We start from the raw sequence: 15,541 nt of genomic DNA on the forward strand, positions 1-15,541 counted from the left end.
CCTCCATAACGTGGGTGGACTACATACAATCAGTTGAAGGTCTTTTGATAGAAGAAAGACTGACCTCCCCTGAGCAAGAAGGAATTATGCAAGCAAACTGCCTTCTTTAGACTCAAACTGCAACTCTTCCCCGAGTATCCAGCTGACAAGCCTGCCTGTTAAGATTTTAAATTTTACCAATGCCCCCATAATCATTTGGGCCAGTACTTAAAATAAATCTCTCTCTCAATATATATATAAAACAATATATATATTGTTTTCTCTCTCTGACTTATTTCACTTAGCATAATACCTTTTGGGTTCATCCATGTTGTGCAAATGGCAAGAATTCATTCTTTTTTACGGCTGAGTAATATTCCACTGTACATATATACTATATTCTATTGTATGTACTACTATTTACTATACTATTGTATATATACTATATGTATATATGTATAATACAATATGTATAATATATAGGCATATATAAAATATACCCCATTTTCTTTATCCATTTATCTACTGATGGACATATAGGTTGCTTCCATATCTTGGCTATTGTAATGAATGCTGCAATGAACATAGAGGTGCATGTAACTTTCCAAATTAGTATTTTTTTTTCTTTGGATAAATACCAAGAATTGGAATTGCTGGGCCATATGGTAGTTATATTTCGAACTTTTTGAGAAACCTCCGTACTGTTTTCCATAGTGGCTGCGCCAATTTACATTCACACCAATAGTGTATGTGTTCTCTTTATTCACCAACATTTATTATTTGTTATCTTTTTGATAATAGCCATTCTTCCAGGTGTGAGGTGATATCACATTGTGGTTTTGATTTGCATGTCACTTATAATTAGTAATGTTGAGCGTCTTTTCATGTATCTATTTGCCATCTGTATGTCTTAGTTGGAAAAATGTCCATGCACGTCTATTGCCCATTTTTAATTGGATCCTTTTTTGATATTGAGTTGTATCAGTTATTTATATATTTTGGATATTATCCCCTAATTGGAAATATAATTTACAAATATCTTCTCAGATTTAGTAGATTGCTTTTTTGTTTTGTTGATAGTTTCCTTCACTGTGCCACATCATCTTAGTTTGATGTGTTCTCATTTGTTTATTTCTTTTATTGCCTTTGCTTGAGGAGACAGATACAAAAAGTATTGCTAAGACTGATGTCAAAGAGCTGACTGCTTATGTTTTCTTCTGTGAGTTTTATGGTTTTAAGTCTTAGATTTAAGACTAATACATTTTGTGTTTATTTTTATATATAGTGTAAGAAAGTGGACCAGTTTTATTCTTTAGCATGTAGCTGTCCAGTCTTCCCAACACTATTTATTGAAGAGATGTTTTTCCCCACTGTAAATACTTGCTCATTATAGATTAATTGATCATACAAACGTGTGTTTATTTCTGGTCTCTCAGTTCTGTGCCATTTGTCTATGTGTCTATTTTTATGCTCTTACTATACTGTTTTGATTGCTATAGCATTGTAATATAATTTGAAATCAGGGAGTGTGATGCCTTCATCATTGTTCTTTTTTCTCAGGATTGGTTTGCATATTCCTTGTTTTTTGTGGTTCCATATGAATTTTAGGATTTTTTTTATTTCTGTTAAAATTGCCATTGGAATTTTCATAGAGATTGTATTTAATATATAGATGGCTTTGAGTATTATGGACTTTTAACAATAATAATTTTTCTGATCAAAGGACATGGGATATATTTTCATTTATTTTTATCTTCATTTTTTTCAGCAAATGCCTACAGTATTCTCAGTACATATTTATCACTTCCTTGGTTAGATTTATTCCTGCTTTATTCTTTTCAGTGCTATTGTAAATGAGATTTACTTTTAAAAATTTTAACAGATGTTTTCTTGTTAGTGTACAGAAACATATTACTGTATGTTGATTTTGTATCCCACAACTTTACTGAATTTGGTTATTAGTTCTAACAGTTTGTGATAGAGTCCTTAAGATTTTCCACACATAGGTTATATAATCTGCATGCAGACAATTTTCCTTCCTACTTTCCAATTTGGATGCCTTTAATATATTTTTATTATCTAATCACTCTAACTAGGACTTCCAGCAGTATGTTGAACAGGAATGGTGAGAGTGGGCACTATTTCTTGTTCCTTACCTTAAAGAAATGAGTATGTTGTTAGTTTTGGACTTGTTTTATATGGTCTTTATTATGTTAAGCTATGTTCCTTCTATACCTAATTGGTTTAGAGTTTATATCAAGAAAACATGTTGTATTTTGTCAAATGCAGACAGCATTTGAGATGATCATATGCTTTTTACCTTTGATCCTTTATTATGTTGTATCACATTTATTGATTTATATATATTGAACCATCTTTGCATCCTAGGAATGAATCTTACTTGATCATGGTGTATAATCCTTTTAATGTGCTGTTGAATTTTTAATATACTGCTTGCTAATACTTTTTGAGAATTTTTGCATTTAAAGTCAACCAGGATATTGGCCTGTAGTTTTCATTTTTGTAGGGTTCTTATCTGACTTTTGTATCTGGGCAATGCTGGCCTTGTAAAATGAGTTTTGGTATATTTGTTCTTCTTCAATATTTTGGAAATGTTTGAAAAGGATTGGCATTATTCTTCTTTAAATGTTAGCTAGACATCACCAGGGAAACTCTCTGGTTCTGGGCTTTCCTTTTTTGGGAGGTTTTGATTACTAATTCAGTCTCCTTGTTACTGAAGTGTTCATATTTTCTTATTCAGTCTTGGTAGGGTATGTTTCTAGAAATTTATTTCTTCTTGGTTGTAGAATTTGTTAGTGTATAATTGTTCATAGTAGTCACTTCTGATCCTCTGTATTTCTGTGATATCAGTTGTAATGCTTCTTGTTTCATTTCTTATTTTGAGTTTTCCTTCCCTTTTTCTTAGGTAGGCTAGCTAAAGATTTGTGAATTTTGTTTACCTTTTAAAAAATCGGGTCTTACTTTTATTGATCTTTACTATTATCTTATAAATATAGTATTCCAGTTTACACTGATGACAACTTTGACAGCATAGAAAACTCTACCTTTTTACTCCCTATTTTTATGTTTTATGTAACAGTTTACCTTTTTTTATATGTGTACTCATTAACAAATTTTTGTAGCCATAGTTATTTTTAATACTTTTGTTTTTTTAACCTGCATAATAGAGCTTAGTGGTTAACACACCATCATAATACAGTATTAGAGCATTCTGAATTTGACTACAAGCCTACTTTTATCAGTGTGTGTATATATTTATGTGTTTTCATGTTACTAATTAGTTTCCTTTCATTTTAGCTTGAAGAATTCTTTTCAGCATTTCTCGTAAGGCAGGTCTAGTGGTGATGTACTCTGGTTTTCATCTGCCTCAGAAACTCTATATCTTTCATTTCTCAAGGCCAACTTTGACAGATAAAGTATTCTTTGTTGGCCATTTTTTCCTTCAGACTTTGAGTATACCATCCCACTTTCCTCTGGTCTCTAAGGTTTTTGCTGAGAAAACTAATGATAGCCTTATGAAGGTTCCCTTGTAAGTTACAAGCTCCTTTTTTTGTTTCTTTTGAAATTCACTCTTTGTCTCTGATTTTTCACTTTTATTATTATAATGTGCCTTGGAAAAGATTTTTTTAAGTTGAGTTTTTTGGGGACCTGTAAACTTCGTTAACTTGGATGTCCAAATCTCACCCCAGATTTGGAATGTTCTCAGCAGTTATTTTCTCTTTTTTCTTATTTTTGTTTCTTTTTTATTATGGTAAAACATGCACACAAAATTTATCGTCTTAATAATTTTTAATTGTACAGTTCAGTGGTATTAAATACATTCACATTGTTGTGCAACCATCACCACCACCCATCCCCATAACACTTTTTATTTGTAAATCTGAAACTCTATACCTGTTTAAAAGTAACTCCCCATTCTCTCATCCCCCCAGGCTCTGGCATCTACCATTATACTTTTTGTCTTCATGATTTCTGACTAATTTAAGTACATCTTATAAGTGGAATCATATAGTATTCGTCCTTTTTGACTGACATATTTAACTTAGCATAATGTCCTCTTTCATCTATGTTTTAGCATATTGCAAAATATGCTTCCTTTTCAAGGCTGAATAATATTCACTGTATGTATATACCACATTTTGCTTATCCATTCATCCATCAATGAGTATAGGTTGTTAGCTATTTTTTTTTTTAATTAAGCTTTCCGCCTCATTCTCTTTCCTTTCTCAATTCTGGGACTCCAATAATTTACAGATTGTTTCCTTTGATGGTGTGCCGTACATTACATAGGCTTTCTTCACTCTTTTTTATTCTTTTTTCTTTATTCTCTTCTGGCCTGATAATTTCAAATGTCTTGTCTTGTAATCCACAAATTCTTTCCTCTGCTTGATCTATTCTGTTATTGATGCTCTTTATTGCAGTTTTTGTTTCATTCTCAGTATTCTTCAGCTCCACAATTTCTCTTTGTTTCTTTTTTATGACTTCCAACACTTCGTTGAACTTATTTTGTTTCTGTAGTGTTTTTATTACTTCATCTAATTGCCCTTTTGTGTTTTCTTATAGCTCCTTGAACATTCCTAAAAAAACTGTTTTGAATTATCTGTCAGGTAAATCACAGACCTCCATTTCTGTGAGGTTGATTACAGCAATATTATTTTGGTCTTCTGGTGCCCTCATGTTTCCTGCTCTGTCATGTTCTTTGAAGTCTTGCATTGCTCTCTTCACATGTGAAGTAGTAGTCACCTTCTCCAGTCTTTAATAACTAATTTGGGAGATAAATACCTCCTGTCAGCACTGCTAAGGATTCTGAGGCTTTCTGAGACCTTCTATGGATATGCCTATTCTACATTTCTTGCTCTCCCTTGTGGTAGAATCCTTAAGCTTGAATGCCTTCTCTGGATCCTGCAATGCAATGATCCAGATGCTGACAACCTCCTTTTTGCTTTCCAAGGGCGATGATAAAGCTCAGGTTGGCCATCTCTCCCTGGCCCACAAATTTAAATGAGTTTTCTTTGCATGCTCACTAGTCATCTGCCATAGCTCCCTCTCATTTTCATTGGGAGTATTCAGAAGTAACTGGCCATAGGTTGGGGGTGTATGGATGAGGCATACACAGTGCTGTGAATGCCCATTGGCTGGTTTTGGTGATCCACTGGCAAGGCATCCCCAGCAGCTCATGAGAATTCTCCTTGATAGTTTGCTATGCAGTTCGTGGGATCTGTATTCTTTTAATGCTCTCTGAAAGCCTTACCTGCCTTCTCCAAATCTCTTCCCACTCCCTCAATCCTGTAGTTTATGATTTAGTTCTCTGGATTTGGAGAGAGAGAGTTGGTAGTCTTTGGCAGTGTCCTGCACATATGAGGAAGCAGGGCTCTCACTCACATACTTGCAGTTTCTTGCCAACAAATTGCAGCCCAAGAAGGTCTATAGACCCTGAAATGTGCTACCTTGGAAGAGGGAGATATGTGTCAAGTCAAACTGTTTCTTTTGAGCTCTCCAGTGTTTCAAAATGCATATTTTTTTCTCCAATGGGGTGTAGGAGTTCCTCTGCTGGACTCCTGGACTTCCACAAAGGCAGCCTTTTCCAAGGGTGTTGTCTAATTGTATTGTTCTCCAGGGACTTCTGTACCCTGGTTGAGATGGGCTGGAGCCTGTTCTAGGCCACTTCAAGGTCCACAGCTGGTAGTGAGGCCTGTATGACTATTACCTGATACCCAGAAGGATGAGACTCCTCCTGAGTCCCTTTGTGTATGGGGCTGAATCCCAAGGCTCCCAAAAGGAATTTTTTTCTGTAAATGGTTGAAATTGTTGTTGTTGAGGGGGTGATATGAGTGATGGACAACTTATTTAGCCATGTTGCTAACATTACTTTTCAACTTATCAGTGTCGATGATGAATTTGATCAGCGTGATGAGGGAGTGTTTGTCAGGATTCTCCATTATAAAGTTAATATTTTTCCCCTCCCATACTGTACTCTTTGAATGAAAGTCAGTACTTGCAGCCCACATCTAAGGATTGGAGACTTATACTCCAATTCTTGAGGGCAGAATATCTACATAAATTATTTTAAACTCTTCTGCATTAGATATTTGTCTTTTCACACCTATTCATTTATTTATACAATTATTTATTTGTAATCAGCATGAACCACTGGATATTTACTTTACACTTTATATTATAATCCAGTATTATTTTTTGTTGTTATTGTTCAAAATTTTACATCTCTGGCCATTGGGTGATCTTTTGTTTCCTGGGTCCCCTTGGCATGCCCAATCATTGTTTATATGTTTGTGTTTTGCATAGAAGCTTTGAGATTCAGTTCACACACCACACAATTCATCCATTTAAAATGTGCAATTTACTGATTTTGAACATCTTTTCATGTGTCTGTTGGCCATCTGTATATCTTGTTTGGAGAAATGTCTCTTCAGGTCTTTTGCCCATTTTTTAATTGGGTTGGTAGTTTTTTTGTTGTTGAGATGCATGAGTTCTTTATATATTTTGGAGATTAAGCCCTTATCAGAAGTATGGTTTGCAAATATCTTCTCCCAATTTTTAGGTTGTCTTTTCGTTTTGTTGATGGTTTCCTTTGCTGTGCAGAAGCTTTTTGGTTTGATGTAGTCCCATTTGTTTATTTTTTCTATTGTTTCTCTTGCCCGGTCAGATGTGGTGTTTGAAAAGATGTTGCTAAGACCGATGTCGAAGAGCGTACTGCTTATGTTTTCTTCTAGAAGTTTCATAGTTTCAGGTCTTACATTCAAGTCTTTAATCCATTTGGAGTTAATTTTTGTGCATGGTGTAAGGCAACATGGATGGACATTGAGGGTATAATGCAAAGTGAAATAAGTCAGAGGGAGAAGGTCAAATACCATATGATTTCCTTCATTAAGTAGTAGATAATAACAACAATAAACAAACACATAGGGACAGAGATTGTATTGGTGGTTACCAGAGGGAAAGGGGGGAGGAAGGAGGGTGAAAGGGATAATTCGGTACATGTGTGTGGTGATGGGTTGTAATTAGTATTTTGGTGGTGAACATGATGTAATCTATGCAGAAATAGAAGTACAATGATGTACACCTGAAATTTTTACAATGTTATGAACCAATAAAAATAAATAAATAAATAAATAAAATAAAATAAAATGTGCAATTTAATCGCTTTTACTGTATACTCAGAGTAGTGCAACCATTGCCAATATCATTGTTAGTATATTTTCATCACCGCAAGTGAAACCAAGTATAATTTATTAATATCCACTCTCCATTTCTCCCCAACTCCACCAGCCCTAGGCATCCACTAATCTACTTTATGTCTCTGGATAGATAGATTTGACTATACTGTAAACTTCATATAAATATAATCATATTATAGGTGGTCTTATTTGACAGAAATCTTCCATTTAGCATAATTTTTTCAAGTTTAAGCTATGTCATAACATGTATTAGTACTATTCTTGTTTATCACTAAATAATATTCTATTGTATTGATATACCATATTTTTTAATATCTTTATTAATTGATAGTCATATGAGCTGTTTTCATTATTTGGATAATATAAATAAAGCTTCTATTAATATATGTATGCAAGTTTTGTGCTGACATATTTTTTATTTATTCTTATGTGTATACATATATGTGTGTGTATATATATATATATATATATAGGAGTGGTATACATAGGTCACATGGTAACTCTATTTTTAACATTTTGGAGAACTATCTTTAGGAAAACTAAAGTCTGAAATATTTTACATTACAATCAGCAGAATATGAGAATTCTAATTTACTCAGATGCTTATATTTTTTCTTATCTGTCTTTTTTATTACATCCATTTTAGTGAGTGTGAATTGGTATCACATTGTTTTGATTCACGTGTTCTTAATGACTAATGATCTTAAGTATCTTTTCATGTGCTTGTTGTTCATCTGTATATATCTTTTAGAAAAATGCTTGCTGAGATTCATTGTCCATTTTAAACTGAGTTATATATATACTATTGATTTCTAAGTCTTCTTAATATATTCTAGATCCCTTAACCAATATATCATATGCAATATGTTCCTTATTTAGTGGGAAGACATTTTACCTTGTAGATAGTTTATTTTGCAGAATAACAACTATTAACTTTCATGATATCCAGTTTTATTGTTTCTTTTGTTGCTTGAGCTTTTGGTTTCTAATCTAAGAAAACATTTTCTAATCCAAGTTCAGGAAGATTTATGCTATGTTTCCCTCCAAGAATGTTATAGTTTTAACTCTTAAATTTAGGTCATTGGATCCATTTGGAGTTATTTTCTATATATAATGATGTGTGTTAGGTATCCAACTTCATTATTTTGGATATGGTTATCCAATTGTCCCATCACCACTAGTTGAAGAGACTCTTCTGTTCTCGTTGAATCATTGTGATAGTCTCGTCAATAATCAATTGATTGTAAATGTGCAAGTTCATGTTTGGAATCAATTTGATTCCATTATTTTATATGTCTAGCCTATGGCTGTACCATATTGTCTTGATTATTCTAGCTTTTAGCAAGTTTTAATACAAGGAAGTGTGATTCCTCCAACTTTGGCCACCATTTACATGGTTATTTTTACTATACTGAGTCCCTGGATATTCATGTGAATTTTAGGATAAATTTGTCAGTCTATGCAAAAAAGCCAGTTAGGGTTTTTTATAGGGATTGTGTTCAATCTGCAATTTAATTTTTGTGAATGTTGTCATTTAATAATATTAGGTGTTAAGATCCATAATCAAAGGACCAGCTTTTATTTAAGTTTTACTCTTTCAACAATTTTTTGTAGTTATCAGAGTGCAATTTTTACACTTTTTTTGGTCATTTTACTCTTAAGTACTTTTATTATTTTGATGCTACTTTAAATAAGATTGTTTTCTTAATTACATTTAGAGTTGATCATTGCAAATGTATAGTAATAGGATTGATTTTTGTATATTGATCTTGTATCCTGAAACCTTATTGAACTTGTTTAATAGTTCTAATAGTTTTATTTGTGGATTTCTTAGGAGTTTCTATATACAAGATCATATCATCTGTGAATAAAGATATTTTTATTTATTTCTAATCTAGACTCCTTTTATTTATTTTTTATGTCTAATTCCTCTGGATAGAGCCATGAGTACAAAGTTGAATAGAAGTTGCAACAGTAGATTTTTTTCTCTGAATTTAGAGGAAAAGCAATAATCATTTCAACTTTAATTATCACATTAGGTGTTGGATTGTTACATAATCTTTAATATGCTGAGGAAGTTCCCTTCTAAAAGGAATGCTAAATTGTATCATTTTTTTTGCATACAAACTTTCTATCAAAAACAATGGATGCAAGAAGGCATTGGATTATATATACAATGCACTGAACAAAAAATCATCCTGCCATTTAATCATCTTATATCCAGGAAAACTATCATTCAAAAGTGAAGGCAAAAAAATACAACTCTCAGCCAGAACTGAGAGAATTAGTTGGTAGTAGACAATCCTTACAAGAATTACTAAATGAAGAGCTTCACATTGAAACCATGTAAGGCTATGCAGAAATTTGAGTGGACACTATAGACAAATAACACTGGTAAAAGTAATTATGTAATTGTAAGAGGCAGTATGCATGCATATTTTTCTTCTTTTTCCTCTTAATTTATTTTAATAAGAAAGTGTATAAAACAATATATATGTAATAGTACTGTTGGACATATAATATATTGAAATGTAATATATTCAACAATATTAACACAAAGGAGATAAGTAAGAGCAAAGTTATATTGGAGTAAAAAAATGACACTAGATAGTAACTCAAATTTTCAATATAAAAAATGATAAAAAGAAGGTATCATAATGAAGTGTGAATATATAACTTCACTTCTTTGCTTCGTTTCCTTAAAAGGCATACAATTATATAAAGTAACAATTATAATAATGTGTATTAGTTTCCTAGGGCTGCCATAAAAATTATTGCAAACTGCATGGCTTAAATAAATAAAAAATTATTCTCTATTTTTGGAGTCTAAAAGTCCATAATTAAGGTCTCACCAATTCCATAATCTCTCTAAAGTTTCTAGATGAAGATCCTTCCTTGCCTCTTCCTTCCTTCTGGTGGTTGCTGGTATATCTTGTTGTTCCTTGCCTTGTGGATGAATCAATCCAATATCTGCTTTCCTCTTCACATGACAGTTTCTCTGTGTGTCTCTGTCTTCATAGGGGTTTTTTTCTTTTTAGATCTGTATACAACTTCCTTCCTCTTTTGAAGACACTGGTCACTGGATTAGGGTACATATTAATCCACTATGATCTTATCTTAATTACGTCTACAAAACAAGATTTCCAAAAAGGCTACATTCTGAGGTTCTGGGTAGGCAGGAATTTTGGAGGGACACTATTCAAACCAGTACATCATATATTGTTTGTTTTGTAATAAATATACGTATAATGTGTAATACAACAGTAGCCCCAAAATGTAAAAGAGCTCTTTGTTGTAAGATTTTTATAACTCATTGAAATTCAGTTAGTATAAATCTGATGTATATTCTAGGTTAAGACTGAATATGGTAATTCCTGGAGAAACTTATAAGAAAATAGATTAAAGATATAGTGAAAAATTTTTAAGAAATTAAAATGTGATAATAGAAAATATCCACTTTATACAAAATAATCAATAAGGAGGAATAGATAAAAATAAAGCCATGAGACACATAGAAAATAAAAAGTAAAATGGTAGGTGTAAACTCTATTACATAAAAGATTACATCAAATGTGAATGGAACAAACAATCCAATAAAAACACAGAGATTGGCAGGCAGGGTAAAATAATCTGATTAAACACTGTCTTCATGAGACACAATTTATATATAAAGATACAAATAAGTTAAAAGTAAAAGGATGGGAAAAACATGTAGAAAACAACCTTAAGAAAATTGGAGTGGCTACATTAATATCAGACAAAATGTACTTTAAAGCAAAAAAAATTAGTAGAGATAAAGAGAAGCTTTGCATCATGATAAAGAGTCAATTCATCAGGAAATTATAACAATCATAAACATATCTGGACCTTACAAGAAAGCCCCAAAAAAGAGAGAACAGAAATTTACAAAATTGAAGGGGAAATTGACAATTCAATAGCAATACTTGGCGATTTCAATGTCCCATTTTCAATAATGGATAAAATAGAATAACAACAGCATTATAGAAAATTATAACAACACTATAAAACAATAACAGCCAATAGACATCTAAATAACACACTATCCAGAAACAGCAGATAACCCATTATTCTCAAGTGAGCTTGAAGCATTCTCCAGGGTATACCGTATGTTAGGCTATAATGTAAGCTTCAATATATTTTAAAGAGATTTAAATTCTAAAAAGTATGTTTTCCAACTGTGAGTGAAATTAAAAAATCGGTTACAAAAAGAATTTGAGAAATTTAAAAATATGTATGAATTATAAAACAAAAATTTCTAAGTACACTGCTAATTTTAGAAAATCTAAGAGAAATTGGAAAATATTTGTAACAAATGAAAATGAAAATATAACATAAGAAAACTTATGAGTTCCTATAAAGACAGTGCCTCAGAAACTATTTATACCTTTAAAAGCAGACATAAAATGAAAGATATCAATAACCTACTCTCCACACCAAAACACTTTAGAAAACAAGAAAATTAAACCCAAAAGAAGTAGAAAAGGGGGAATAATAAAGAATAGAGCAGAAAGTAATGACACAGATAATGGAAAAAATGGAAAAATCAATAAAACAAACAATTCGTTCTTTGAAAAGATTAACAAAATTGACAAACTTTAGCCAAACTGACCAGGCAAAAAAGAGAGAAGACTCAAATTACTAAAATCAGGAAAGAATAAGAGGGCATAATCACCCAACTTAAAAAATAAAAAATAATAAAGGTAATAGTAAAAATAGGTGTATGCTAGCAAAGTAGAGCAATTAGATGAAATGAAGTTCTAGAAAAATAAAAAGTAACAATATTGACCTAAAAAAAGAGAAAATCTGAATAGATCTATGACTAGAAAAGAGATTTAATTAGTTATATATAAAAAAACTATCCACACAAGGAACCCCAGATAAGTTAGCTTGACTATGAATTATATCAAAATTTTAAAGAGGATTTAATACAAATTTTTAAAATATTCTTCCAAAAATGGAAAATGAGGAAATTCTTACAAACTTATCCTACATGGTCAGTATTACCCTGATATCAAATCCCGACAAAAAAAAAAATCCCAAGCAAACTGCAGACTAATATCTCTTATGAATATAGCTGCAGAATTCCTCAACAAAACACTAGCAAAACCAATCCAATAATATATAATAAAGATTGTATATCATGATATCTGAATATCACTTAATGGAATAGTTTTATCAAATTAACAGAAGACAAACATACATCATCATCTCAATAGATACAGAAAAAATGACAACCAAATGTAAAGGACTTCATGATAAAAACACTAAAATAATATAGAAATAAGGGAAGTTCCTCATCATGATAAAGAGAATCCTCAAAGCCAACAGTCAACATAATATTTAATGGTGAAAGTCATGCGTTCTCCTAAGATCAGGAATAAAAAAAGAATGTCTGCCTTCACTATATCTACTCAACATTGAAGTGGAGGTTTTAGCAAGAGCAATTAGGCAAAAAAGAAGGCGTAAAGATTTTAAAAGAAGAAACAGAATTGACTCTATTTGCAGATGACATGTTTTCAGTACAAAAAACCACAAAAAATTCACTAAAAAGGTATTAGAGCTAATAAATTAATTCAGTAAACTTGCACTGTACAAGATAAACATATAAAAATTACATTTTCTTATACTGGCAACAAATAATCCAAAATGAAATTCAGGAAAGAATTCGATGCAAAGACCATCACAAATCAAAATGCCTAATAATATATTTAACAATAAAGTGCAACGTTTTACTTTGAAAACTATAAAAACATATTGTTAAAAGAAACAAAGAACCTAAAAGAAATGGAGAGGAATTCCATCTTCATAGATCAGGAGACTTTAAGAAGGCAATTCCCCCCAAACTGACTTACAGATTCAACAAAATTCTTGTGAAAATGCAAATGATTTCTTTACAGAAATTGACAAGCTGATTCTGAAATTCATGTTAAAATTCAATGGAATCAGAATAGTCAAAACACATTTAAAAAATAAATTTGGATCATATTGATTATAGATATCAATGGAATATAATTGAGAGTCCAGAAAATAACCTTCAACTTTATGGTCAATTGATTTATGACAAGGATGACAAAACATTTCAATGATAGCCTTTTACAAAAATGGTGTTGGAACAAGTAGATATGAAAATAGAAAATAATGAGTTTGGAGTTCTACATCATCAATATTCAAAAACTAATTGAAATAAGTCAAAGTCCTAATGAAAGAGCTAAACTTATATAGCACTCTCGAAAGGAATATAAGTCTAAATCTTTGTTCATTAGGCAATGGTTTCTTAGATGAAACATACCAAAATCTCAAGCAAAAAAAAAATATATTGGGCAACATCAGAATTAAGAGTCAGTCCAACAAAGGACACCATCAAGAATTGAATTACAACCCAAAGAATGGGTGGCAATATTCGTAAATTATATATCTGGTAAGAGACTTTTAACATGAATATGTAAACTATGAAAACGCATTATGTAAATTTTTACAGCTCAATAACATAAAGACAAAATAACCAATTAAAAATGAGCAAAGCATCTGAATAGACACTTATTGAAGAAAAAATACAAATAGCCAGTAAGCACATAAAAATTGCTCAATATCATTAATAAACAAAGAAATGAAAACCAAAACTGAAATGATCTAGCACTTAACATTAACGAGAATGAGTATAATCAAAAAGACAGCAACAAGTGTTGGCGATGATTTGGCTATGCACTACTGATGTGATGGTAGAATGGTAGAATGAAGAATCTGCCTTGGAAAGTAGTTATTTACTTCACAAAATATTAAACATATGATTACCATATAGTCTAACAATTACACTATGAGGTATTACTCTGACAGAAATTAAAATATTTGTTCCCAGAAAAACTTCTATATGAATGATCATAGCATTATTACTCATTATAACCCCAAAGTGGAAATAATCCAATTTTCCTTAAATGGATGGCTGCATGAATGAAATATGTTCACTTAATGGAATATTACTTGGCAATAAAGGTGATGCACTGACACATGCTACAATGTGGATAAACTTTGAATAATTATGTTAACAATATAAAATATCACATTACGTGAAAGAAGCTAGTCAGAAAAGACCACATATTGTATGATTCCACTCATAAAATGTAAAGAAAGGAAAATTTATGAGACAGAAAGTAGTTCAGTGGATGTTTAAGTGTTAGGGAGTTGGGTAAAGTTGTAGTCACTAGTAACAGGTATAGCTTTTCTTTGGAATCATAACAATGTATTGTGATACTCGCAACTATGTGAATATACTAATAAACACTGAATTGTACACTTTTAATGAGTGAATAGTATGTGTATTACACCTCAATAAGGTTGTTATTTTAAAAAGTATTTAATAACAAGCCAATAAAATACTGTTTTCTGCTATATCTATGGTTGTTTCGTGAGCTAAATAATCTGATAAACCAACATTTCTTTAGTTTTTAGATCACAGACTCTTTTGAAAATATGAGGAATATTTGGAATGGTCTGCCAATGAAAACCACATACGAACACATTCATTTAAACAAACACATAATCAAATTTTTGTTTACAATATAAAAAGTTTCAGAAATTCTTATAATAGTCTGTGGATATCAGGTTAGAAATTTCCCTAAACTAATTTTTATTTTTTAATGGTGAATAAATGAAGGTTGCCTTGCCAAAGTAACATGATTAAATAAAACCAGTTTGTGGAAGCCTAGAGGAAGAAAGATCTTTTGGGGAAGAGGTAACTATGATTTAGTGGTAAGATCATTAAACTTTGTTTCTAATTCTAGTTCTGTACGTATATGTAATAATACAATACATGCATCTATATTAGCTTTCTATTACTGCATACAAATCATCACAAACTTAGTGACTTTAGAAATACATATATTATCTCACAGTTTCTGTAGTTCAGAAGTCCAGACACAGAATAAATGGATTCTCCACTCAATGTAACAAAAAGTGACATCAAAGTGTTAGCAAAGGCTGTGGTCTCATATGAAACTAGAGATTGTCTTTCAAAATCATTCATGTTCTTGACAGAATTGAATTATATGAAATTATAGTACTGAGATCTCTGTTTTCTTGTTAGTTGTCAGTCACTGATCACTCTTTAGCTACTATTGGCCACACTTTGGTGTTAGTTTTGTGTCTCTCTCCATAGGCAATTCACAAGATAGATGTTTGCTTTCTTCCAAGATAGCATAACTATTCTGATGCTTCACTGTCTTTCAAAAACCTTGACTGATTAGGACAAGTCTATTCAGGATAGTCTCCTTTTTAATTACTCAATGTCAATTTATTAGTAACCTAATAATGGGAGTGCTATCCCATCA

The sequence above is a fragment of the Ceratotherium simum genome, chromosome X (assembly GCF_057802395.1).
Source record: "Ceratotherium simum simum isolate JZ-2026a chromosome X, ASM5780239v1, whole genome shotgun sequence".
Lineage (NCBI taxonomy): Eukaryota > Metazoa > Chordata > Mammalia > Perissodactyla > Rhinocerotidae > Ceratotherium > Ceratotherium simum.